The 27443-nt window shown below is 46.9% G+C and overlaps 1 long non-coding RNA gene across 1 annotated transcript in view; it reads right to left on the reverse strand.

The window, feature by feature from the left end:
- The window catches only part of LOC309546386, a 64592-nt gene that overhangs the window by 9471 nt on the left and 27678 nt on the right, over window positions 1-27443 (reverse strand). The window contains exon 2 of the long non-coding RNA XR_014224931.1: window positions 4446-4572. This is a non-coding gene — a long non-coding RNA (uncharacterized lncRNA). The remainder of the gene's footprint in view (window positions 1-4445; window positions 4573-27443) is intronic.

A 27443-nucleotide genomic window follows, 5' to 3' on the forward strand; every position in this document is an offset into this window, starting at 1 on the left:
ACCCTCAAACCTTCAGTATGAGATTGTGTTCACTGTACCCCACAAAGATTGAGTTCACTGCACCCCACAATGATTGTGTTCACTGCACCCCACAAAGATTGTGTTCACTGCACCTCACAAAGATTGTGTTCACTGTACCCCCCAAAGATTGTGTTCACTGCACCCCACAAAGATTCTGTTCACTGTACCCCACAAAGATTGTGTTCACTGCACCCCAAAAAGATTGTGTTCACTGCACCCCAAAAAGGATGTTGTTCACTGCACCCCAAAAAGGATGTTGTTCACTCCACCCCAAAAAGATTGTGTTCACTGCACCCCACAAAGATTGTGTTCACTGCACCCCAAAAAGATTGTGTTCACTGCACCCCAAAAATGATTTTGTTCACTGCACCCCAAAAAGGATTTTGTTCACTGCACCCCAAAAAGGATGTTGTTCACTCCACCCCAAAAAGATTGTGTTCACTGCACCCCAAAAAGATTGTGTTCACTGCACCCCACAAAGGATTTTGTTCACTGCACCCCAAAAAGATTGTGTTCACTGCACCCCAAAAAGGATGTTGTTCACTGCACCCCAAAAAGGATTTTGTTCACTGCACCCCAAAAAGATTGTGTTCACTGCACCCCACAAAGGATTTTGTTCACTGCACCCCACAAAGATTGTGTTCACTGCACACCAAAAAGGATTGTGTTCACTGCACCCCAAAAAGATTTTGTTCACTGCACCCCAAAAAGATTGTGTTCACTGCAGCCCAAAAAGATTGTGTTCACTGCACCCCAAAAAGGATGTTGTTCACTGCACCCCAAAAAGGATGTTGTTCACTCCACCCCAAAAAGATTGTGTTCACTGCACCCCACAAAGATTGTGTTCACTGCACCCCAAAAAGATTGTGTTCACTGCACCCCAAAAATGATTTTGTTCACTGCACCCCAAAAAGGATTTTGTTCACTGCACCCCAAAAAGGATGTTGTTCACTCCACCCCAAAAAGATTGTGTTCACTGCACCCCAAAAAGATTGTGTTCACTGCACCCCACAAAGGATTTTGTTCACTGCACCCCAAAAAGATTGTGTTCACTGCACCCCAAAAAGGATGTTGTTCACTGCACCCCAAAAAGGATTTTGTTCACTGCACCCCAAAAAGATTGTGTTCACTGCACCCCACAAAGGATTTTGTTCACTGCACCCCACAAAGATTGTGTTCACTGCACACCAAAAAGGATTGTGTTCACTGCACCCCAAAAAGATTTTGTTCACTGCACCCCAAAAAGATTGTGTTCACTGCAGCCCAAAAAGATTGTGTTCACTGCAGCCCAAAAAGATTGTGTTCACTGCAGCCCAAAAAGATTGTGTTCACTGCAGCTCACACACAGAAAAATGGATGTGGATCACTGACACCTGCCTATCTCCAATCCCACACCACACAGCAATATCGATTGTAGTTTGTAGAACACAGTTTCCCTAAAATTCAGCAGACTCTGTCCCTAACAGGATTGAGAAGAGATCGTAGATCAGGATTGAGTGCAGACCCCACCCCCCACACAGCAATATCGATTGTAGTTTGTAGAAGACACTGACCCTATATAATTCAGCAGACTCTATCCCTAAAATGCCTACAACTCGCCCTGCCTAAACACTCCGACCTGTCCCTCAATTCTATCCGGACACAAATGGTTTTTTCCTGCCTATCTTTCCCTAATCAGCACTCCCACCCCAAAAAGGATTTTGTTCACTGCACCCCAAAAAGGATGTTGTTCACTCCACCCCAAAAAGATTGTGTTCACTGCACCCCAAAAAGATTGTGTTCACTGCACCCCACAAAGGATTTTGTTCACTGCACCCCAAAAAGATTGTGTTCACTGCACCCCAAAAAGGACGTTGTTCACTGCACCCCAAAAAGGATTTTGTTCACTGCACCCCAAAAAGATTGTGTTCACTGCACCCCACAAAGGATTTTGTTCACTGCACCCCACAAAGATTGTGTTCACTGCACACCAAAAAGGATTGTGTTCACTGCACCCCAAAAAGATTTTGTTCACTGCACCCCAAAAAGATTGTGTTCACTGCAGCCCAAAAAGATTGTGTTCACTGCAGCCCAAAAAGATTGTGTTCACTGCACCCCAAAAAGGATGTTGTTCACTGCACCCCAAAAAGGATGTTGTTCACTCCACCCCAAAAAGATTGTGTTCACTGCACCCCACAAAGATTGTGTTCACTGCACCCCAAAAAGATTGTGTTCACTGCACCCCAAAAATGATTTTGTTCACTGCACCCCAAAAAGGATGTTGTTCACTCCACCCCAAAAAGATTGTGTTCACTGCACCCCAAAAAGATTGTGTTCACTGCACCCCACAAAGGATTTTGTTCACTGCACCCCAAAAAGATTGTGTTCACTGCACCCCAAAAAGGATGTTGTTCACTGCACCCCAAAAAGGATTTTGTTCACTGCACCCCAAAAAGATTGTGTTCACTGCACCCCACAAAGGATTTTGTTCACTGCACCCCACAAAGATTGTGTTCACTGCACACCAAAAAGGATTGTGTTCACTGCACCCCAAAAAGATTTTGTTCACTGCACCCCAAAAAGATTGTGTTCACTGCAGCCCAAAAAGATTGTGTTCACTGCAGCCCAAAAAGATTGTGTTCACTGCAGCCCAAAAAGATTGTGTTCACTGCAGCCCAAAAAGATTGTGTTCACTGCAGCTCACACACAGAAAAATGGATGTGGATCACTGACACCTGCCTATCTCCAATCCCACACCACACAGCAATATCGATTGTAGTTTGTAGAACACAGTTTCCCTAAAATTCAGCAGACTCTGTCCCTAACAGGATTGAGAAGAGATCGTAGATCAGGATTGAGTGCAGACCCCACCCCCCACACAGCAATATCGATTGTAGTTTGTAGAAGACACTGACCCTATATAATTCAGCAGACTCTATCCCTAAAATGCCTACAACTCGCCCTGCCTAAACACTCCGACCTGTCCCTCAATTCTATCCGGACACAAATGGTTTTTTCCTGCCTATCTTTCCCTAATCAGCAGCCAGCACGTTGATGTGTGCTCTCTGTCCCTGAATCTAAGCAGCATAATGACGCCGCTGCGGCTGCCTCGAACTTATAAAGACTTGGTCACATGCTTCAGACGGCCAATCACAGCTACTGAGACATTTGCAGGCATGGCTGGGATGGCTTAAGGCACACCAGTTAAACGATTGTTGATTGGCTGTTGAAAGCCCGCCATGAAAAGAGCGCCAAAGCATGCAAAACCCGGAAATAAAACGACCGAACACGGATTTTTACCCGAACATACAGTAAAGTGTCCGTGTCCGTGTTCGGGTACAAAAAATCCAATTATTCGGTACGAACACGAATAATACAGTCCGTGTTCGCTCAACACTATCCATATCCAAGTTCATAATTTGCAACATTATGGGTGGGTTCTTTCCTTGCTCAAGCAAGAATTTAAACTAAAAAATCTCAGATTGAGAAACGGTTGCCCAGACCAATTCCAGTCTTATGTGACTGCTGCTCCAAAGGATGGAACCACTGACTCTTTACAGTTGGACTATTGCAAAATATTATGATGCCCTGAAGTTGAATAAATAAGCTATAAGGACCAATCTCAGGTTTTGGGCTTGTGTCCATGGCATCAGTTTGACACGCTTCTGAGATCATTCAGAATCTGATAGGCATATGTAACCAGCAGTCAACTTCCTTCCAGTGGATTTTGCTTTCCCATAGACATTTCAAAACAGGCCCCTATTTTGTTGAAAAGAAGTTCTCTGTGCTGACCAGTGCGGACAGAACATGCTAAGACCAACAGCATATTTGACCTAATGCCTATGGCCCCGCACAGCATATCGCTAACCTTCCTCCTAGCCTAATCCTAAACAATCTCTAGACCTAAAGCTTACCTATCTGCTTCAAAAACCAACCGAACACTAACACTATCAAGGAAATGTCCTAGTTAAAGCTCAACTCCAGCAATTTTTTTTGGACAACATGGGGAAAGGAAATAAGCACTGTCAGGTTTTTACTGCAATTAGTTTCCCTATTGGGGGAATTTCCCTTTTACTTCCTGTGGGGAAAGGATGTGATAGGAAATATTTCCAGTGGGAACAAAAATTGCAATACAACACTTTTCATTAAAATGGGAAAGGTTTAAAACATCCGTCAAGGTATTATTAATTTAAATATATCCTATTTTAGCAAATACCCACAATTACTGTATCAGGGTGGTCAATTCACATGACTAATCAGCCATTACATCCAGATAGATCTCTTACAAAAAAAAAAAAATGAGGATGGAAGTGACTTTTAATGTTTTTTTAACCAAACCAGTACAAAAATGAACAAAGCGTTATTAATATTTTTGCAATAAAAACAGAAAACAGAAAAATCATGCACAGGCTGCAAGCTAATACATCATACTGTATGTGGCTCACATTACTGGAATCATATGTCTACATGTGATGCTACATATCCTCACATATTCATTCCATGCAGATCATATGAAGCCCAAGTTCTTAATTGTTTTGATACTTGCTCTTCCTCTGGGGCAACATCCTGGATCTTCATATAGAAATAAAATTCTAATAAAAAATAATAGTAAGGTGTAAATGTATAAGAAAAAACTTGTAACTGTGGGTGCCACAATAACACTAAATATTGCCATGATCTTTCCCCCCCATATTTGTTTTAAGGTATTTCAGCAGACCTGGGATCTTTGTGGCTGTAGGCGATTCCCCTCTTCTCCGGTGGCTCTGATGGAAACACGCAGAGTGTCGTGTTTTTAACCAACTCTTTCTTACTAATTGTATGCATTATTCATCCAACAATTCTGTAAGTTGCATTTCAATCATAACAATGTAGCCAAGCTGGGACTACTATATATGTATATATGTCATAAGTATATATAATCAAGTTATCGTTATAATGCAACTAGAATGCTCCTTTAAGAGTTTTACAAGAAGGATCGGCTTTTCCTGGAAATTGACAAATTGGATTGTGGGAGATGTAGTTTGGTGTGGACTGCAGATTGTTACATGGATGGGAGAAGGGACTATACTCCCAGGGTGCCACGGGAGAGTGAAGGATTGTGGGAGAGCCGATATACCTCTCTGCGGGGCCGAACGTGCGCTCTCTTGCTTCCGGGACCCGTGGAGAACGGATCAGTCTGAGAGGTGCTAGAGGACACAGTTGGTGACGGAGGCCTGAGTGTGCGGCCTAGAGAGAGCAGAGCCCATCCTCAGCAGTGCAGATGCTGGTAGTCACAGGGAGGTGACAGATCCAGTTGAGCTAAGTGCAGAGCGGGTAAAGCTGAACTGACTGACCGGAACAGCGAGAGCCGAACATCCCCAGTGACATAGCATCGTGAGGAGACGTTCCGCCTGGGTGACCGGATAGTCACATGTGGACACTGCTGCGTGAAAAAGTGCCTGGTGACATCTGGAATTGCAAGTATAAACCTGCATCCACCATACACTGACTGCAGATAGGATTTCATATACACCACTTCATTGGGATTACAAATATTACACTGAAGAGTGATAAATAACTTCATTGCTCACAATTCTTAAAGGGGACCTATTGAAATAATCCTAGATTCTTATTAGGTAAACATGCCAGTTCTGATTTTAGAAGAGGTTAAGCAGTGTTCATTGTTAATACATTTAGCAATAGCCCTGGCAGTTAAAGCTAATAGTTCTTTCAGTCACTCTTATTCACTGAATATAACAATCTGTTGATTAAGCATTTATTTCTGCAGTGTCATTCTTTTGAGCTCCCTTGTAATAAGTGGGGTTTTAATGGATTGATACTGAAATATCTGTTATGACAGAACCCTACCTGTTCTTATTAAGTTGTCTGATTTACCTTTTATCTCAGTAAACAGTCAGACTTGTATATCTATTGTGAATGTCATAAGGAAAAAAGTGCTCTGGACTAACAGAAAAGCCGCAACCTTAGAAAAAAGAATGTGAAGTGAAAAAGGTGTATCAGGTGCGCTAAACTGTTGAGTGATGTATCTCGTAATATATTAACTATATGTGAGAACAAATCAATAATAAAGATCATATGTCAAAACATAATAAAAATCAAACAATATATAAATGTAAATCAGAGAGGACAAAGGACCTCTAAGGTGATATAATAAGGTTCCAGTGACAAATCAATGTGCTCGACATAAAATTCAAAAACACAATCAATAATAAAATATAGTAATGAGTCCGTGAATGAATAAAGTCCTTTCAATTCCACCATACATGTGACGTGTCTCCAAGGTGCCAAACTTCAAACTTATTAGGTGAGTACAGCGAAGACCTCCACCATAAGTGAATTAACCCCTTACCAGATGCAATAATACAAAGGCGTATGTACTATTCGATCCACTGATAGACTAGCCCAAAGAAAGCAGAGAAGAGTTTCCCACACACCTTTCCCTCTGTGGGGGGGAGCAGGTCAGCCTCTTACCAGAACAATATATAATCTGTGCCAGAAATATCAGCCTGTGTGGACTCCTTCCTCTGTTGCTCCTGGGTCCTGGGATCTATGCTGCTCTGGTTACTAAAGCGGATCTCCCCGGTAGGACATAGAATAAAAAACCGCAGATAGTGTAAAATCTTCCAACTTATTTATTAGATAAAGGAAATACACTTACATGGTGCCAACTTGAGTTGTAGCGAGAAGCGGTGTGATACCGGAGAGTACAGCAGCCGCGGCCGCCTGCAGTGCGGTCCGTGGCGATGGATTGTGACGTTGCTGCGCTCCTCTCTCAGTGTATTTTTGGAGATCATCTCTGAAATGTCTGAACCTAAACTGCCTAGCGGGTTGGATACTTCTCAGGGTCAGGTGAGTGCAGAGGAACTTCCACTAACCAGCAGGCCTCAAGGGGGTCGTGCTACATTTGGGGACTCGTCCTGGATCCTATTTGCCACTCCAGCCCTGAGTACACCCCCCTACGAGCCTATTCCAGGAAGGGCCATGGACTTGACCATCACCAGAGCCTGGGGACAGTCCCAAGGGGCCCAATTGGAGCGGAGCACAGTCCTGAAGGTCACACGGAATGAGTGCACAGAAAAGGAGATTCAGAGGTGGGTGAAAGCTTTGGCACCAGATCAGAGGGCTTATTTATTAGATACCTGGGCAGACAACGAGTTTGACGTCGTCCAAATGCTGCTAGAATGGCAAGAAGACATACCTGAATGCTTTCAGGTAGAAGAGGTGACACCAAACGAGGGAATTCAGGCCCTTTCAACTGGAGAAGAAGGAGATGTTAGAAGAAGGGTCACCACCCTCACCGCCCAGTCCCGTCCCTGTGAACGGGGACGCCAACAGACTAGTAGTTCACCCTGCCTCTTTTTATGTAGATATGAGCCTTCTAGTAGACAGTCTGGTCAAGACTGGTTCTAATGGCACTGGACAGAGCTACAGGCGGCTGCTGTTCTTCTCTGGCCAACTACCAACTCCCACTGGAGAAGAGGACTTTGAGAGTTGGATGAGCCAGGCCACCCAGGCTGTGGAAGAGTGAAGTGTGCCCAAGGCGGTGAAGAGACAGCGGCTCAGTGAGAGTTTGAGGGGCCCAGCTGCTGAAGTGATTAGAAACCTGAGGATGGGCAACAAAACCTGTATGGCTAAAGACTACATAGATGCCCTGTTTGCTGTCTTTGGACGAGTGGAAAAAACTACAGATCTTTTGTACAAGTTTAATCATACCCACCAGCAATGGGGAGAGATATTATCTGACTATGTTTTCCGGTTGGACAAGATGTTGCACCAGATTCTGCTGAAAAAGGGCATAGACCCTAAAGATGCTGATCAAGTGCGGCTGGACAGGGTGCTGCAAGGGGCTCGGCCTAATCACCCTATCATCCTAAAACTGTTACTAAAAGGAGTCCGAACCAACCCTACCTATCCTGAGTTGATGAGGAAGGTGAGAGAAGAGGAGGCCTTGCTGGAAGAAAAGAGCCAAAGTGTCAGAGAGCTGTTAAGCAGTGAAGGGCAGAAAGAAAGGGACTCTGCCCATTTAGCTCGAGTTGAGAACAGCCTCTCAGATGAAGAGAGTGAAGTGGGTACCGACTTAGGTCATTGTGAAAACCCTGCAGGGAAGAAGAAGTCTGAAGAGAATCCAAGTTCCACCGAATGAATGAATAATCCAGGTGACACATGCCCAAACTCAGATGTGCCAGACCCTGATGCAAGTCATGAAGTTTAAGGGAAGAGTTCAAGAACCAAAGAAGAGTCTTAAGGGGTTGAATCTTTCACCCTTCTGAGATAGAGGGTGTTTTGAGTGTGGAGAAGTTGGACATTTTCGGGCCAAATGCCCCAAGCGGGGACTCAGTCCTGAAGTGTTGGAGGAGCTGTTGAAAGCTTTACAGAAATTCTTTTTGCAAAGAAGGCGTAAAACTATAGGGGACCTCAGTGAAGGAGCCAATTGAGCATCCCAAGATTAAAAAGAGCTCCAGCACTAGTAAAACTGGTAAAAAATGGAGTGGGAAAGGGCGCTCTGCCCGGTCCTGCCCCTCTACACTTAGTTTACAAGGGGGGCCGCCTGGGTTGGGTGAAAAGACACAAGGGGTCAGTGCATCTTCTCCGCCAGTGAAGAAGAAGAGGATCTGGTCTCCCATCATGAAATCGTTAGAAGTACAGACTGCTGAGTTCCCTAGAAGGGACACATCCGGATGTGAAATGAGAACAGTTTCTCCCATTAGTTTCACTCCAGTAACACCTGTAATAGATACACCCAGAAGACTGGAAAGACCGGCGCCAACCGCACGGCGAAAATTATTCACAGCTGCAGAGGGGAGGATGCCTAAGAATTTGGTGGGGCCCTCTCCGGTGGTCTCGTTGCAAGTGGAGGGAATCTATACTAAGGCCTTGTTAGACACGGGGGCTCAAGTTATGCTGTTGTATAGAGACTTCTATGACAAGCATCTGAAACATATTCCACTGTGCAAGCTAGAGGAGTTGGAAATTGTGGGGCTTGGACCCCAGAAGTTTCCCTATGATGGGTATATACCCATAAAAATTGCTTTTAATCCATCAGCAGATGAGAAGATGGAGGTCTTCGACGCACTGGCGGTGGTGTGCCCTCGGCCCCCTGGGGCAAAACAGAACTCTTTGATCATTGGGACTAATACAGATCTGGTGAGGAGAATGCTTACCCCCTTGGCCTTAAGGGGTTCTCCAGTTGAAGAAGTACACCCTCAATTAAGAAATGCGTTTTCAACGAGTGATACAAGAACAGAAGGCCCCAGCAGAAGGAGTGGGGAAGCTGTGGCGATTGGACACTCAAGAGGGGGTGTTGCAGCCAGGTGAAAGGACATGTATGAAAGCCACAGTCAAGCTGTCTTTGGTTCAGCCGGATCCTTTCGTGATGCTGGAAGGCAATCCACTGGGGGATGACGCCGGGCTGGAATTAGTCCCAGAAATAGTCCCTATGAAGGCCTTGTGGAGAACTGGAGGGAAGGTTCCTGTCAGTTTTCAGGAACATCACTGGGCAGCCGGTCCAAGATTAATGGAAAATACTGTGGGTGACATGAATTTAGTCGAAGTCCTTGTATATTTGGACGATATTATCATGTTTGGCAAAACGGTGGAAGAACACAAAGCTCGTCTTGAGAAGGTTTTTCAGAGGCTCTATAAAGTTGTCCATGTAGAAGTGCCAGTTCTACCAGACGTCTGTCACCTATTTGGGGCATGTGGTCTCAGCAGATGGGGTGGCGACTGACCCCAAGAAGTTAGAGGCCATTACTACTTGCCCCAACCAAGATAACGGAACTGCGGTCTTTCTTGAGGTTCTGCCCCTATAACAGAAGATTCGTCAAGAATTTTGCACAGATAGCAAAGCCTTTGAATGAGTTGCTGAAAAAGGAAATTGACAAAGAAGGTTTGCAACCGAGTGAAGAACCATGTTCAAAGGGACCTAGAGGGTCTAGAGAGTCAATTCAAAATCAGTGGAATACCGGATGTGAGCAAGCTTTCTGGAAATTGAAGAAGAGTCTTACCAGAGCCCCTGTGTTGGCTTATGCTGACCCAGCAAAACCCTATTGATGTTGATGCCACTTGGGACGGACTGGGTGGAGCGCTGTATCAAGAGAATGAAGGAAGCCTATGTCCTGTAGCCTATGTAAGCCGCAGTCTGTCGCCTTCAGAGAAGAATTACCCCATACAAAAGTTGGAGTTTCTGGCCCTCAAGTGGTCAGTAGTGGACAAGCTGCGGGATTATCTGTATGGGGCCTTCTTTGTGGTGAAGACAGATAGCAATCCATTCACTTATTTGCTGACTAAGTTAGATGCCACTGGACATGAGTGGTTGGCTGCTTTATCAGGGTTCCAGTTCAGCCTAAAATACCGACCTGGGAAAGGGAATCTGGATGCAGACGCTCTATCAAGACGAACGCATTCCTCAAATGGAGAAGAAAGTGACTGGGTGCATCTGACCTCAGAGGGAGTTCAAGCTGCATGTTAAGGAGTAGAATATCGACATAAAGGAGCTGAGGCAGTGGGAGTCTTTCCGGCGGAGGTGCCTCATTTCTACTGTGCTTTAACTCAAGTGCGAAGTTAACAAATGAAGATATGAGGAAGGATCAGAAGGAGGACCCTCTGTGTGCACTAGTGAAAGCAGCGCTGACTTCAGGAGATCCTGAAACCTTACTGGATATCCCAATTGGAGGGGTTAGAGTAATTTTCAAGGACTGGGACAAGATGAAGTTGGAAGACGGGATTGTCTACCATATGTGCCCTGCAGAAGAGGCAGACGGAGTTCAACAGTTGTTCTTGCCATTGAAGCATCGGTTGATTGTACTAATGGCCCTTCATGATGCTCATGGACATTTGGGGCCGGACCGAACTTTCAAGTTGGTCAGAGATCGGTTCTATTGGCCTTTTATGAGGAAAGAAGTGGAAAGTTATTGCCACTCTTGTATTCTGTGTATTCAGAGGAAGACTTTACCACATAGAGCTGCTGCAATGGGCCATCTACGAAGTCAAGGACCTATGGAGTTAGTGTGCATTGACTTCCTGTGTCTCTAACCTGACCTGGGTGGGTGTAGTAATGTCCTGGTTGTGACAGATCATTTTACTAGATATGCTTAGGCTTTTCCAACGTGAGACCAGCGGGCTAGCACAGTTGCCAAGACGCTTGTGGAAAAGTTCTTTGTCCATTACGGCCTACCACAATGTATACATTCTGATCAAGGCCGGGACTTTGAAAGTAAGCTGATCCGAAGACTATGTGAATTTCTAAATATACAGAAGTCCAGGACAACTCCATATCATCCACAGGGAGATCCTCAACATGTGAGGTTTAATCACACTCTGCTGAATATGTTAGGAACTTTGCCGATGGAGAAAAAACAATCCTGAAATCGCAAATATAAACCTACATCCACCATACACTGACTGCAGATAGGATTTCATATACACCACTACATTGGGATTACAAATATCTGACAGTTAAAGCCTGACAATTAAATAAGTGATAAGTGGGGTTTTAATGGATTCATACTGCAATATCTGTTATTACAGAACCCTATCTGTTCTTATTAAGTTGTCTGATTTACCTTTTATCTCAGTCAGACTTGTATCTCTATTGTGTCAGTGCATTTTTGGAGATCATCTCTGAAATGTCTGAACCTAAAGCGCCTAGTGGGTTGGATACTTCTAAGGGTCAGGTGAGTGCAGAGGAACTTCCACTAACCAGCAGCCCTCAAGGGGGTCGTGCTACAACAACATTTAGTGTTAATGTGGCACCCATGGCTTAAAGTATTGGCTTACACTATGAGATCACAAAAAATGTTGAACGTCTCAATTTACAATACAAGTACTCAAACTCAGTTTATGTTTTCATAATCTTGTAACAGGTATGTTGGCAAATGTACTGTGCACTGCAAGTGCACTTCAAGTGAACTGCAAGTGCAGTTGCGCTAGATCTAAGGGGGAGCTCTGAAAAGAAGGAAAAGCTCTGTTGATTTCTATGTGCAAGCAAAAATGATTTTATTTTATTTCCTTGCATGTTCCGAGAGCAACTGCACTTGCAGTGCATAGACTATTTGCCTTTAGGAAAATCAACCCCAGTGTGTTTGTGTGATATAGGCCCCTTTTTAAATTTCTCTAGGCCTATTTAGTTCCTTTAACATAACAATGGCAATGTGCAAAGTGCAATAACCATGTAATGAGATTTCAGGTTATTATAAATATGATTTATAACTAGATGAAATGGTTTATTGCACTTTGCATATCATGCATGCTCTTTGTACTGCCTTACTGAATCATTTGAGTAATTGTCTAAAAATTACTATGTGAAAATTACATAATTATAGTATATTTGATCCAAATGCTGTAAAAATAATTATAGATAAGTTCAATTTACATGGAAGACTTGCTAAGATATGTTCTCCGTTTACATTTTGGTAAATATAAAAGTTCCCATGAAAGGACATATTTAGTAAGCAGCTGGCAGTGAAAGAATTTGGCTGCATACATCCATAGATAAACAAAGAGAACATATTGCCAGAATCTGATGACACCTTGCTGAATAAATGGTTAGGAAGTGTGTGAAAGGTTTCCCAAATAAATTGGAACAATCCATCAATACAGAAAAGTACATGGAAATACATTCCAAAAATGTTGCCTTGTATTGTGTAATGTACTCACTACCGCTCTGGCTCAATACTTGCCCATATGATATATATATATATATATATATATATATATAGATACAGTGGGGATCGAAAGTTTGGGCACCCCAGGTAAAAATTTGTATTAATGTGCATAAAGAAGCCAAGGAAAGATGGAAAAATCCCCAAAAGGCATCAAATTACAGATTAGACATTCTTATAATATGTCAACAAAAGTTAGATTTTATTTCCATCAATGACACTTTCAAAATTACAGAAAACAGAAAACAAAAAAATGGTGTCTGCAAAAGTTTGGGCACCCTGCAGAATTTATAGCATGTACTGCCCCATTTGCAAGGCTGAGACCTGCCAGTGTCATGGATTGTTCTCAATCATCGTCTGGGAAGACCAGTTGATGTCAATCTCAAAGGTTTTAAATGCCCAGACTCATCTGACCTTGCCCCAACAATCAGCACCATGGGATCTTCTAAGCAGTTGTCTAGAAAACTGAAACTGAAAATAGTTGACGCTCACAAAGCTGGAGAAGGCTATAAGAAGATAGCAAAGCGTTTTCAGATGTCAATATCCTCTGTTCGGAATGTAATTAGGAAATGGCAGTCATCAGGAACAGTGGAAGTTAAAGCAAGATCTGGAAGACCAAGAAAAACATCAGACAGAACAGCTCGCAGGATTGTGAGAAAAACAAATCAAAACCGACGTCTGACTGCACGATCCCTCCAGAAAGATCTGGCAGACACTGGAGTTGTGGTACACTATTCCACTATAAAGAGATACTTGTACAAATATGGTCTTCATAGAAGAGTCATCAGAAGAAAACCTCTTCTACGTCCTCACCACAAAAATCCATGTTTGAACTTTGCAAATGAACATATAGACAAGCCTGATGCATTTTGGAAACAAGTTCTGTGGACCGATGAGGTTAAAATTGAGCTTTTTGGCCGGAATGAGCAAAGGTACGTTTGGAGAAGGGGCACAGAATTTAATGAAAAGAACCTATGTCCAACTGTTAAGCATGGGGGTGGATCAATCATGCTTTGGGGTTGTATTGCAGCCAGTGGCACTTGGAACATCTCACAAGTAGAAGGAAAAATGGATTCAATAGAATTTCAGCAAATTTTGGATGGTAACTTGATGCCATCTGTGAAAAAGCTGAAGTTAAAGAGAGGGTGGCTTCCACAAATGGATAATGATCCTAAACACACCTCGAAATCCACGGGGGATTACATCAAGAGGCATAAACTGAAGGTTTTGCCATGGTCTTCTCAATCTCCTGACCTCAACATAATTGAAAATCTATGGATAGACCTTAAAAGATCAGTGCGTGACACACAGCCCAGAAATCTCAAAGAACTGGAAGACTTTTGTAAGGAAGAATGGGCAAAGATACATCAAACAAGAATTGAAAGGGGGGCGTGTCCAAGATGGCGACCTGAGCAGACGTGCCTGCTGAGAGCTCCGAGAGCGATTTATCCTGCTTGTAATCCGTGATTGCCTTTCTCACTTACCCTGCCGATTTCGGTCCTCTGCATGCCCAGCCGGTCATCTGCCCGAAAACAGCGGACGAAGAAGCTCCATTTTCCGCAGACGGTGCAATCCCCCGGGGCGCCTGCTCCTGCGCAGACTAGGCCGCAGCCGCCTTGCCCTTCCTGCAATATGGCCTCTCAGATGGAGCAACAACCTGCTGCCGAGGTCCCGCTGCCTGGCATCCCGGAGGTCATGGCGGCAATAGTGGCCTGCCAGACGGCACTCACCACGAAAATCGAGGCAGTGCAGATGGATGTCTGTCTGATGCGGCAGGACTTCGACAAGATCCGGTCCCGACTCACGGAGGTGGAACAGCGCGTTGGCCCTGTGGAGGACACGCTGGCTGAACACACGGCCTACCTACGGGTCTTGCATTCCAAGGTGAGAGCATTGGAGTTCTGTGCCGAGGACGCCGAGAATCGCAACCGGCGCAATAACCTCCGGATAGTGGGACTCCCGGAGGGAGCGGAAGGTAGGGACCCGTCGCTGTTCGTGGAGGAGCTGCTCCAGTCGGTGCTGCCTGTGGCCCGCTACTCCCAGCACTACACCGTGGAGCGGGCTCACCGGGTCCCTCCTCGCCCGGGCCCGGAAGGCTCTCCGCTTCGCACTATGATCCTTTCGACTCTTGAACTTCAGAGACCGGGATGAGACCCTGCGGGCGGCTCGGGCGGTGGGGTCGCTGTCCTACCAGAACGCCAAGCTCATGATCTTCCCGGACTACACCGTGGAGACACAGAAACAGCATCGCTCTATTGATGCAGTCAAGGCTGCGCTCCAGTCCCGGGGCATCAAGTACAATATGTTGTTCCCGGCTAAACTCCGGGTGATCGATGGGGAATCCAACCGTTTTTTCACGGATCCTAGAGATGCATCGGACTGGCTGGAGCGACTTCCCCCCCGTGGCTGAGTGGGTATTCCCTGTGCTGTTCGTTGCCCGGCGATGTTTCACCCACCCTTATGTTGCCACTGGCTTGTGTATTTCCTCCCTCCCTGACTTTTCTGTGCCCTGGCTGCCATGCTGGCAGCAACTTACATCACCCTTGTTGGATTGCGGCGTTACGCCTGGTCGCCCCCGGATGGATGTCTGCACCCTTTGTCAGCTGGCTGGCTGGCTTGAGCTCCTTTGAATTGCATGCTCGGATCCGGTGTGTATCGCTCTCGGCTGCACCACGCAGCTGCACTTGACTGGTACCGGTTGTGCCTTATATCATTGCCTTACCCGAGTGCCCGTTGGCCCTTGGTTTCACGTCACCTTTCTGACTTGACTGTTGTGGGGGGTTAGGGGATCCATGCCTGCCCTTGTTTTTGGGTCTGGCGGGGAGGGGGGTGGGGGGAACCGTGGGTTGTTTTGTTCTGACTCGCACACTGTGATTTCTAATGTTCGCTTTGGGTTACTCTGCGAGCTCAGGGGTTTATTTGTACAAGATTTTGTTTTTCTGGTTGCTCTTTATAATCTAACTGGTGTGGCTACGGTCCTGTGTGCGACCCTTGAGGGGGTCTGGTCGGTGGGCGGGGGGCCTGGCCCCCCGGCTTCCGGTGGAGTGGTGATGTGTGCCTATCCTGCATTGATGGTCCCCTTGGGTGATTATGGCGAAGGTTGATGTGCTTTCCTGGAATGTGCGGGGTATGAATTCTGCGGTTAAACGCTCCTTGGTCTTTACCTTTCTGCACAGATATGCCCCGCACATTTGTGTTCTACAGGAAACCCACCTGCTGGGATCTCGCACTCGGGGTCTTAGGCGGGCCTGGGTGGGCTCCCATTATCACTCCACGTATTCATGCTACGCCAGGGGGGTTAGTATCCTCGTGCATCGCTCACTGCCTTTTCAGCTGCTGGAGGTTCGGACTGACCCGGCCGGGAGATATGTGCTGTTACATGCTACCATACATTCCGTGCCCTTTCTGCTGGTGGGTCTTTACTTGCCTCCTCCGGTTGACCATGCCTTCCTCTACACTCTTATGCAATTGATTGTCTCGTTTGATGTGGTCAATGTACTATTGTTGGGTGATTTTAATATGTCTCCCACTCCGGATCTGGATTGCCTCCACCCTCCCTCGGTCTGGTCTGACGCCTTGGCCCGTTGGATGTCCACCTTTTCTCTGGTGGATGTCTGGCGGAGCTTACACCCATCGGATCGGGCGTTTTACGTGTCACTCGGCCTCTCATCGGACTTTCTCCCGTATAGACTTAGCGTTGGCCTCCCGTATGGAGGTGGTTAAAATGGTCGCCGCTGCCTCTATTTTGCCCCGGGGCATCTCTGACCATGCTCAATTATTGCTTTCTCTCCGATTGTCTGATGGGAGGCCGAGTGGCGGGTGGCGGCTATCTAGATATTGGATAATGGAGCCCTCTATTCTTGACGCTATGCCGACTGAATTATCCATTTTTTGGTCACGCAATATCGAGCACCCTGACCCACTGGTCCTATGGGATGCCTTCAAGGCCTGGTTGAGAGGAGTGTATATTACCCGTATTGCGGCAGCCCGCAGGAATTCTGTACAGTCTCTGGAGCAGTTGGAGGCATGACTCCGCTTGGCGGAAGAGTCTTATGTAGCGTCCCCTGATGCGGCCCATTATGCATCCTTCCAGCTTGCGTTGCGGGAGCTCTCGGTGTGCAGGGCTGCTGCCACGGAGAAGTCCCTTCTGTCGACGGCTCAACGTATTTTTGAACATGGGGACAAAAATGGCCGTCTCTTGGCCTGGCTGTCGACTCCTGTCACGCATATTGGTCGGATCCGGTCCCCCTCTGGCGACATGTTATCTGATGTCACAGACATCAATGATTGTTTCCGTGAATTTTATCAAGCTCTGTACACCTCTAGGGTGAACTATGATGAGGAAGACCTGGAGAGTTACCTGGCTGGTGTCTCCCTCCCGGAATTGGATGAGGAGACTAGGGTACGCTTGGATAGGCCAATTACCTTGGAGGAGGTCCAGATGGCCTTGTCGAGGATGCAGCCTGGCAAGGCTCCGGGCCCAGATGGTATCCCAGTGGAATTTTATTCTACGTTCCAGGAGCCCCTGGCGCCTCGCCCGGTGGACCTTTTGGCTAAATTTACAGACCTGGGTGCCTTGCCGGACTCCTTCTCAGAGGCCCTCATAGTGCTCATCCTCAAACCTGGTAAGGACCCGGGGGACTGCTTCTCGTACCGCCCTATATCCCTGCTGAACACCGATGCCAAGCTTCTGGCCAAGGTCTTGGCCATTCGTTTGACTTCGGTCATTGAGGACCTTGTGCATGTGGATCAGACTGGTTTTATGCCGCGGAAGGGGACGGATATTAATCTCCGTTGTCTTCACCTTAACCTTTCTGCCCCGCATCTCAACCCTGGGCAGCGGGTGGTGGCCTCTCTAGATGCAGAGAAGGCTTTCGACTCGGTCGAGTGGCCGTATCTCTGGTCGGTGCTCCGTCGCTTCGGTTTGGTCCTCGCTTTCTGGGTTGGTTGCGCCTGCTTTATCGCCGCCCGTCGGCTCGGGTCCGCACAAATGGCGTCGCCTCTGCGGCCTTCCCTCTGGGTAGGGGGATGAGACAGGGCTGCCCACTTTCCCCGGGGTTGTTTGCCCTGGCGTTGGAACCGCTGGCGGCCCTGGTTCGTTCCTCGGAGGCTGTCCGCGGTTGGCGGATGGGCTCCCTTGAGGAGAAGGTGTCTCTCTACACCGATGACACCTTGCTGTACCTGGCGGATGCGTCCTCGTCCCTGCAGGCTGCCCTGGCCATTTTTGAATCATTCGGCAGGTTTTCGGGGATACGTATAAATTGGTCCAAATCAGTGTTGTTTCCCCTCGATTCGGATGCGAGGGCCCAGGTGGCCCCTTCTCCCTTGGTGTGGGTGGACGAATTTAAATACCTGGGGATCCGGATTACCAAAAACAGCGGTGACTACCTCTCCCACAACATTAACCCTATATTGGACCGTCTTCGCGAGCGCTGCACGGGCTGGGGATCCCTGCCCTTGAACCTGCTGGGCCATATTAATATCATCAAGATGATTTTTTTTGCCAAAATTCCTGTATGTATTCCTCCAATCCCCGGTGTGGATCCCGGTCAGCTTTTTTCGTGACTTAGATACTTGTGTCGGCTCCTTTTTATGGGCTGGATCGCATCCCAGGTTGGCGCGGTCTACATTGCAGCTACCTGTGTCGTCGGGTGGCTTGGCCTTTCCCCATTTTAAGTTTTACTTTTGGGCGGCTGTCCTGGTCACCGTCCATTGGTGGTTTGAGGGCTCTCGGTCGAACGCGGCGACGTGCCTGGAGGCTGCTTGCCTGGGCTCCCTAGCGGGTCTCGGCAATCTGCCCTACCGGGGTGTGAGAGCGTATCCGTCTCTCCCTCCACCAACTAGGACTACCCTCAGGGTTTGGACGGTGGCTCGAGCGCGGTTTCTCCAACCTAATACTTGGTCCCCCTACCAGCCTTTGTGGGGCAATCCGTCCTTCCCTCATCTGCGGACGCTTCCAGATCCGCAGGTTTGGGCTGATCGCGGAATTCGCAGGCTGAAAGATATTATGCCAGTTGGTGAGCTGCGCACGCTTGCGGACTTGCGTGGCTCCTTTGACCTCCCCCGTTGGATAGGGTTCCGCTACCTCCAACTGCGCCATGCGATTCGCGCCCAGTTCCTGACCACTCCAGTTCTCCAGACTGACCGCCTGGAGGATGTCCTAGCGCAGGCCGAGCTCCCCAAACCGTTATCTGCCCTGTATGCCACCCTACTTGTTGAGGCCTCTCCGGCCCTGGAGCGCCTGTGGCAGCGTTGGTCTGCGGATATACCTCACTTGGATAGGGAGGACTGGGACAACTGCCTAGGTCAGGGATCGAGCTCGGTTATCGCTGCCAGGGACAAGCTTATATACACCAAATTTCTACATAGAGTTTACTTCACTCCTTCGAGACTGCACAGAATGTACCCTGCGCGTTCGGCTGACTGCCCTAAATGTCTGCTGGCTGAGGGCTCCTACCTGCACATGTTCTGGGACTGCCCGCGTGTGACGGAGTTCTGGGGCGAGGTGTTTGACGTTCTGAACACCCGTCTCAACCTCAATGTCACGTGTACCCCGGAGTTGGCGCTTCTGGGCATCCCAGATCAGGTCAAGCGTTCTAAATACTCGAGGTTAATGATATCTTTGGTACTGTATTATGCCAGGAAGGAGATAATTCTGCGGTGGGGTTCCCCCTCCCCTCCCACGCTGCCGGCGTGGAAGGCCCTGGTTAACGGGGCCCTCCCCATGTATAAACTTACCTACATTAATAGAAATTGCCCCCGCAAATATGAAAAGATTTGGCAGCCATGGGTAGACAATGTGATTTGATCTCCCCTTCACTGGTTGTATTATTGCATAATGATCTGTTGGATTTCTCAAGGATCTTTTTCGTCTCTTCACACCTTGTTGTTGTATCACTATATTGTGCTCCCACACTGTGCCTTTTTATGCATTGTTTCACTATACTGCTGTTCTGGGATTTATTCTCCCCGTCTGTTTTCATGGTGGCCACTGGCTACACGTTTACTGTATGCTGTTTTTCTCTGTTTTACTTCAATAAAGAGCAACCTTGTTTGTAAAAACAAAAAAAAACAAGAATTGAAAGACTCTTGACTGGCTACAAAAAGCGTTTACAAGCTGTGATACTTGCCAAAGATATTAACTCTGCAGGGTGCCCAAACTTTTGCAGACGCCATTTTTTTGTTTTCTGTTATTTTGAAAGTGTAAATGATGGAAATAAAATCTAACTTTTGTTGCTATGTTATAAGAAAGCCTAATCTGTAATTTGATGCCTTTTGGAGATTTTTCCATCTTTCCTTGGCTTCTTTATGCACATTAATACACATTTTTAACGGGGGTGCCCAAACTTTCGTTCCCCACTGTAGATAGATAGATATTATATATGAGGGCTTGCTCTGTGTCATGGTGTAGTAGGGGCTTGTTGACAGCTAGGGTTCCCACCCATTCAAGGATTTATGCCTCATTAAGAGAAAACTGGCCTTCTATTAGTAAATCCTGGTATGGGCATGGGAGCCCAAAGGTAATTGACCTGACCAGACTGAAGCCTAGTAGGAAAAGTTTCAGTTTTGCATGGAACTAGACTAAAGGCTAGAGCTGATGTTAAAAGCCAGGAAGCTAAGGGATTTATGTTGTATACTATTTGAGTTGGTACCCCTGTGAGGGCAACCCTTCTGCTAAATAAAACTTTGAATAAAAGTGGGAGAAAAAGCCCCTAACCACAAGTAGGCATTCCAACCTACAAAAAATTATTTCAGGAAGGTAGCAAACTAATTTAAGGGAGGTGGCACTTCGCGCCCCCCCCCCCCCCCCCGCCGCGCCGCTGAACCTTTCCTGCTCGGCCGCTCCCCCCTGCACTAATTTAACACAATTAGAGGATGATGAAATGAAATGGAATGGAATTACTATACAGAGGTTTACTTCTTCTGAGAAATGTTAAAGGAATACTCTAACCACCATGACCACTTCAGTGATTTGAAGTGGTCATGGTGGTGGGAGTCAGAAACACTGCACATGCTGGGATATTTACAGTTATGTGCTGGGGGCTAGTTGCACCCCTAGCACAAATTACTTAGGCAGCCAGAAAATTTCATTTCCTTATTCATAGATCTATGAACAAGGACATGACATATTATGACAAAACACAACTAGTTATTAAAAAAAACATATTGCAACAATTCAAACACGCTAATGCAAATACCTTTTCTACTTATTTTGCAGACTGCTGGTGGTTACTGCTGGCGGGTACTGCTGGTGCGGTTATTGCTGGCGGTTACTACTGGTGGGTAATACTGGCAGGTAACTGCTGGCAGGTAATGCTGGTGGGTACCACTGGTGGGTAGTGCTGGCAGGTAGTGCTGGCAGGTAGTGCTGGTGGTTACTGCTTGCGATTACTGCTGGCGGTTACTGCTGGCGGGTACTTCTGGCGGTTACTGCTGGCTGGTAATGCTGGTGGGTAATGCTGGTGGGTAATGCTGGCCGGTAATGCTGGTGGGTACTGCTGGCACTGTTGGCGGGTAATGCTGGTCATGTGGGTACTGCTGGAGGAAGCAGCAGCTGCAGTAGAGAGCAGAGCCGCTGCTTCCTGTATGGCTCCTGTCACAGCTGGAGTGCATTTCATATCACTCCGCCTGTGACAGAGCCAGAACTATACAGGAAGCAGCGGCTCTGTCACTGACTGCAGACATCCTAAGTCTCCTGCAGCAGTCGGGAGATCGCACGGCACTTGCGGGTGTCCGTGAGCCGCCGGCCAAAGGCGGGAGACTCCCGTAAGTTGCGGCAGACTTGGGATGTCTGCAGTAGAGGGGACAGACAGGGTTTCTCAGTGATGACAGTAGAGGGGACACTAAGTAGCGTGACAGAGGCCCTCATTGATGACAGTGGAGGGGAGACACAGGGGCCCCACTGGGACAGAACACACAGTAAGTTCCTCCCTGGCCCCCCTCCCCCCTCAGTCTCATGTCTATCTATCGTAGATATGGGGAAGTAATTAAGGGCCAGCACTCACTCCATCTCCGCCATCTCTCTGCACCTTCATAAAACGAACGGTACCATAGAGTGCATTTGAAGAAGCAGTGGCTGCAGTTGAGAGCAGAGCCGCTGCTTCCTGTATGGCTCTTGTCACAGGCCGAGTACATTTCATATCACTCCACCTGTGACAGAGCTGGAACTATACAGGAAGCAGGGGCTCTGTCTCTCACTGACTGCAGCTGGGAGATCAGATCGCACGGCACTTGCGGTTGTCCGTGAGCCGTTGGCCAAAGGCGGGAGACTCCCGCAAGTCGTGGGAGACTTGGGATGTCTGCACAAGTGTTGACGAGTTTACTGTGTCCTAAAGACTACACTTGATACCTAATCTTCACACAAATATATACATTTTATAGGGTGAGAATGAAGTGGCACATGCACAATCCTGCCTAGAAGCAGAGTGTATCTGATCCATCTCTGCTGCAATTTTACCTTTAGTTTCACAGATTTCCTTCCCACCCCCACCCTCTGACTGTACAGTGAAGGAAGAAGTAGTACATTGATGATGTCATCTATCTTTCACTCTGCTCTCTCCTCGAATCAGCATGCTAATTGTACTACAGCATACCTAACAGGTTCCTTATTCTGCTTCTACCTCCCCTCTCTGAACTCTGAGTGATATTATACCAAATTCAGGTATTTACACTGCTTGCAATAGTTTGAATATGTTATCTCTGCCTGGAGTTCAGCTTTAGTTGAACTCTATTTTTTGGAGTTTTTACAATAAGTATTTGGACATATTTTGTGCAGTTCCTAAAGTGGTTCTGTTTTCATGTTAGTCTTGTTATGGACCAGTAGCAGTGTTTCTAAAGTAGAACGGAAGTGGTTTTATAAAAAAGGCTGATGGCTTTTTTATAGCCAATAGGACTCTCTGTCAGTGCTGGAACATTAGGTGGGTTTGTGGGTCTCTGGGATTTGGATCAAATCCAGGGACTGTCCTACCGAAATCAGGACATTTTTGAGGTATGTTTCTTGGTAGGGGCAGGCCTCGTGTCGGAGCCTCCAGCAAGAGCAGTGATCAGCACAATAGTAACATCACCAAACCTGCTCCCAAATCTGAGACTAGCAGTCAGAGAAAGCAGTTCCTTTAGATTTCACATAGCAGATAAACAGCTAGGAGGCTTTAGTTACCGGAGTGCCTAGGCACCCTTGCTAAAAAAAAAAAAAAGTGGTTGTAAAGGGTGAAGGTTTTTTTACCTTCATGTATTCTATGCATGAAGGTAAAAAAACTTCTATGTGCAGATCCCCCAACAGCCCCCCCCCCCAATACTCACCTGAGCTTACTCTCGATCCAGTGATGTGCATGGGAGTCTCGGCTGTCTCGGGTCTCTCTCTCCTCATTGGCTGGGACACAGCAGCTGGAGCTGTTAGCTCCCAATGCTGTCAATCACAGCCAATGAGCCAGTAAGGAGAGAGTGGGGGGTGGGGCCGAGCCAAGGACACATAGGGCAGGGCTGGAGAGCGAGCAAGCACCATTGCCCCCATAGCAAGCAGCTTACTATGGGGGCACTGGTCAAGGGGTAGGAGCCAGGAGCGACGAACAGGGACCTGAGAAGAAGAGGATAAGGGCTGCTCTGTGCAAAATCATTGCACAGAGCAGGTATGTATAACATGTCTATACATTTTTTTTTTTTTTTTAAACAAACCTTTATCACCACTTTGACATTTCTAGATGTTCCCTATAACTTAAAATTCTCACTTTTTAACTTTAGGTCCAGTTTAAATGATGCACATCTCAACCGCGTTGCAAAAATTCAGAAAATGTATGTACCCCATCCATTGTGAATAGCCACTATAGTCATAAATACAGTATGTAAAATATGCATAACGGGTTAGGTTAGCAAAACTTAGGCATCAAGCTGTCGGTAAAGAACACATGATGTGGTATTAAGATTATTAAATGAGGAATGTGTCTTCCATCACGTGTGTTACTGAAGGACTTTCCTCCCACCCTCTCTCTCCCCATAAACACACCTTACTGAACATGTCACTGCATTAGACGTGGCTGTCACTGCCAACCTTGCACAGTAGCATAATATGTGTGTCAGCATTTGTCATGCATGGCTTGAAAAGCTGTCTGTGTCTTGCTACAAAGTCTGTAGTTCTGCTTATCACCTATGATAAATCAGCTATTATGGAGACAGTAGAGATTAGGTGAAGAGGACAGCCCCATAGAGTTTAACCTCTTCATGTCGTTATGAACATTAAAAAAAAAAAAGTTCCAAATTTCAATAACACAATTGAAGGCCTTGTGCCAGAGGCGTAACTAGAACCTTCAGGACCCCGGTGCAAGAAACCATGAATTTCCCCCTGACCTCTAGTCTCGGGCCCTTTCCACTGATCCCGGGTTCTTTTCTCCCGTCATGGGGCCCTTTGTTATGGTCCTGCAACAGGACCCCTTCCTGCTGTCTTGGGTAGGGTTATCACCTTTTCTTCAAGCCAAACCCAAAGACTTTAGCGGCGGACAGCAATTTTTTCTTTTTGCAGTATAGATAATATATTTATATTTTGTAATTAAATAACAATTCTAATGTTATATATTTAATCACAAAGGTCCCCCCTTATATCAGAGTCTACAGAGTTCCCTCTTTACATCTGAATCCAGAGTTCCGCTTTACATCTGAATCCACAGAGTTCAGTTTTACATCTGAATACGCAGTTTACCATTTACATCTGAATCCACAGAGTTCCCCTTTATATCTAAACTCACAGAGTTCCCTTACACTGTTAGGGGGACTCTACAGACTCTGATATAAGGGAGAACTCTGGAGACTTTGATATAAGGAAGAAAAGTGAGAACTCTGATGTAAGGGGGACTATGGTGTAAAGGGTAACTCCTGGTAACCAGAGCCTCCACTTACATCATCGTTCCCAGAATTCCCCCTCAATCAGGGTTCCCAAAGCCCCGTTACTTCAGAGTCTGCAGAATTTCCACTTGCACTGTAAGGGCCCTTTACACGGGTAGACCAATTGGACCACCCACTGTTCTGTATGGGGAGGTGGATGCAAACAGACATGTGTCCATTTATACCCACCAGCATCCAATCCACTGAAAACATACAGATGGGGATGACAGTAAGATGTAAACGTAAAAGTGGTTCATTTACATCTGACCGCCCCATACAGAACAGTGTGCTGTGTCCATTCTAGTATGACTCTTGCGACCCTGGTAATTCCGCCACTGCCTCATGCACAGAAGGCATTTGTACCTAAGCACTGTTCTTCCAGGTAGCAGCATTTTGGTAGAGAAAATGTACAAGTGGTCCATTTACTTGTACATCTGACCGCCCCATACAGAACATTGTGCTGTGTCCATTCTGCACAAGTGCAGGGGACACGGACCTGTCATCTACCTGCTCAGCAGGGACTCAGCAGACAGATCCCTCGCTGAGCAGACAGATCCACTTAGTGGAGTAAAAGGGCCCTAAGGGGGAGCTCTGTGGATTGTAGTGTAAAGGGGAACTCTGATGTAAGGGGTGATTTGGGAATCCTAATGTAAGGGGGTCTCTGCTTACCAAGCCACCACTTATATCAGAGTCCCCCTTTACATTACAATCCACAGAGCTCTCCCTTATATTTGTGTGCTCAGTGGCTAGTGAGAGAAGGGAGGCAGGGGGCACTTCACTCCAGTGCTAGGGCAGGGCAGTGTGAGTGTAGTAGACACTCTGCTCATAATAACTGCAGCTAGCAACCCTGGAGCCACCTTGCAGGCTATTACATTGGCAGAAATTCAGGGTCCGGTCACAAGTGCGACTCTTGCAACCCTGGTAGTTCTGCCACTGCCTTGAGCACAGAGGGCATTTGTACCTAAGCGCTGTTCTTCCAGGCAGCAGCATTTTGGCAGAGAAAATGTTTGAGGCTTATAAAAGCATATAGGCATGTTTAGGCATGTCAAGCTCATGAATGCTGACGTGCATAGGTCCGGAGAACCATGTTACCATAATAACCAATACCCCTTGCCCCTTCCCCATACAAAACCACACTTACAAATGATTAAGTTGGAAAGGGCAAGGCCACAGCTTTATTTAATTTCAAAACCAAATAAGTACACATTAGTTGTACTGTGAGCACTCTTAGTCATTAACAAAATAATTCCAAAAGGTGAAAGAGGGAAGGTCTGTCGTTATCATCAGTGCAGGACAGACAGCCTACCCCCCAATTTGCATAACCCATTACCATAACTTTAACTGCTGGCAAGGTCAAAAACCGCCACGAAAGCTGTGACAGAACGACCAAAGAGTGGCGTGGGGGGGGGGGGGGCGTTTGGCCAGCTCTTCAACCACGTTTCTTCTTCAAAGACCCAGAATTCCCTGGGTAAGGTATATTTAACTGAGCTCAGGCCCAACCCCGTGCCCACAAATCCATCCAATCCTTTCTCCCACATAGCCTCCTGCTATTACCAAGCACCCTGGCCATGCCCCCATCAGTCAAGTCTCTCTTTCCCTATAGGGATCAAGAGGCCTTCATGACTGCTGAGGTGCATAGGTCCGGAGAACAATGTTACCATAATAACCAATACCCCTTGCCCCTTGCCCATACAAAACCACACTTACAAATTATTAAGTTGGAAAGGGCAAGGCCACAGCTTTATTTAATTTCAAAACCAAACAAGTACACATTTAGACCAGTGCCAGTCACAGTTGTACTGTGAGCACTCTTAGTCATTAACAAATGAATTCCAAAAGGTGAAAGGGGGAGGGTCTGTCGTTATCACCAGTGCAGGACAGACAGCCTACCCCCCAATTTAAAAACAAGGGCGTGACCCATTACCATAACTTTAACTGCTGGCAAGGTCAAAAACCACCACCCGCACGTCAGGATTTAACTGACGTGCACCCCACCGAAGCCAGCGCCTGTTCCACACCGCGTTGAAGGCCAGGGTTAAAAATGTCCAGTCCAATGTTGTTAAGATGAACGCCATTGGCGCAACAAATCACCATTGTCACCTTCCAAGTCCCTGTGTCAGATCACCACTCCACCCAAGTGAGGAACAAACTTCGACACCTGTGCATTTATCTTCCGGCGGGAACCTTCCAGGCATGGACCCGGAATGTCACGGGCCCAAAGTAGACGAGGCACAATCTCGGACCGAGCGAGAATCAAATTGGTGATGAGTGCGTAGCAATAACCTATATCCTGTTTAACAGCCGTGATGATGTCAACTGACCGGGTGTAACCGACATCGTTCCCCCCGGCATGCAGGATGAAAATAATTGGGCCAGAAACAAGCAAACGAAGTGTCAGGCACTCTTGGAGGACTTGGGGCCAGCGCAATCCATGCAATCCACGCCAACGGATTCTGACCATGGCATCGTCAAAGCCTAGGTTCTTCCAATCATGTCGGATGCCAGACCGGCGGGAGGCCCAGAAAACAAAGGAATCCCCGATGATCCATAGCAAGGCAGGGTGGGAGGCTGAAATCAAAACAAAAGATGGGGACGAACATATAACGAAAAACGGGGGGATTCCCACCTGCCCAAGCGCTCGAGATCTGCGTCAGAAAAGCCCATGCCAGAAGCCGCAGTAGCGGCACAGATCCGAAAAGAGTGCGTCAAAAAATCTGAGGCGGGGAGACCCAACTTTGTCAGGCAGAGCTGGAAGACCCTCAAAAATTGGAAACTGCTGAGAGAGGACGAATCAGCATGAACAAGAAAAGTAGGGGATGGGGGGCGAATAGACCTGAAATGAAATGCCAATGAAACCGGGCAAAATGGGCCCCGGCAGGAATACAAAACAACCCGTCTGCCTCTGCCCAAGGT

Source organism: Pelophylax lessonae, assembly GCF_965119305.1.
Source record: "Pelophylax lessonae genome assembly, chromosome: 2".
NCBI classification, from domain to species: Eukaryota; Metazoa; Chordata; class Amphibia; order Anura; family Ranidae; genus Pelophylax; species Pelophylax lessonae.